The sequence below is a fragment of the Corapipo altera genome, unplaced genomic scaffold (genome assembly GCF_003945725.1).
Source record: "Corapipo altera isolate COAL_440 unplaced genomic scaffold, ASM394572v1 58002, whole genome shotgun sequence".
Taxonomy (NCBI): domain Eukaryota; kingdom Metazoa; phylum Chordata; class Aves; order Passeriformes; family Pipridae; genus Corapipo; species Corapipo altera.
The window spans coordinates 1-483 of record NW_020889704.1 but is presented as its reverse complement, the minus strand read 5'-3'; the positions used below and the strand labels follow the sequence as shown (position 1 = coordinate 483).

The 483-nt window shown below is 47.8% G+C and overlaps 1 long non-coding RNA gene across 1 annotated transcript; it reads right to left on the bottom strand.

The window, feature by feature from the left end:
- Positions 1-154: 154 nt before the first annotated feature.
- On the bottom strand, positions 155-481 carry LOC113942277. Its single transcript, XR_003525882.1, has 2 exons — positions 438-481; positions 155-241 (listed from the first exon to the last, which is right to left on the bottom strand). It is a non-coding gene; the product is annotated as an uncharacterized LOC113942277 (long non-coding RNA).
- Between the last annotated feature and the right edge of the window lie 2 nt (positions 482-483).

The window sequence follows — 483 nt, the reverse complement described above, 5'->3', positions numbered from 1 at the left end:
GGGAACAGGAGCGCTTTCCACCAGGAAAAAAAGTCTGGAAGCTTTGGCTTTGAGGTGTAGTTGGTGGGGCAGCCTGGGCACTTCTTGGGCAGCAAGAGGTTGTTTTGGTGGCACCTTTTGTCTGGCAAGAATCTTCATATGGAGTAAATTTTTGAGGACGTGAGAAAGGCCATTGCAGCGCAGGGTTGAAAAAAGGGAACAGCAGCTCTTTCCACCAGGAAAAAAAGTCTGGAAGTTTTGGCTTTGAGGTGTAGTGGGTGGAGCATCCTCGGCACTTCTTGGGCAGGAAGAAGTTTTTATGGTGGCACCTTTTGTCTGGCAGGAATCTTCATTTACATTCAATTTTCCAGGAGGTGGGACAGGCCATTGTAGAGCAGGGTTGGAAAAAAGGGAACAGAAGCTCTTTCTACCAGGAAATAAAGTCTGGAAGCTTTGACTTTGAGGTGCAGTTGTTTGTGTAGTCTGGGCACTTCTTGGGCAGGA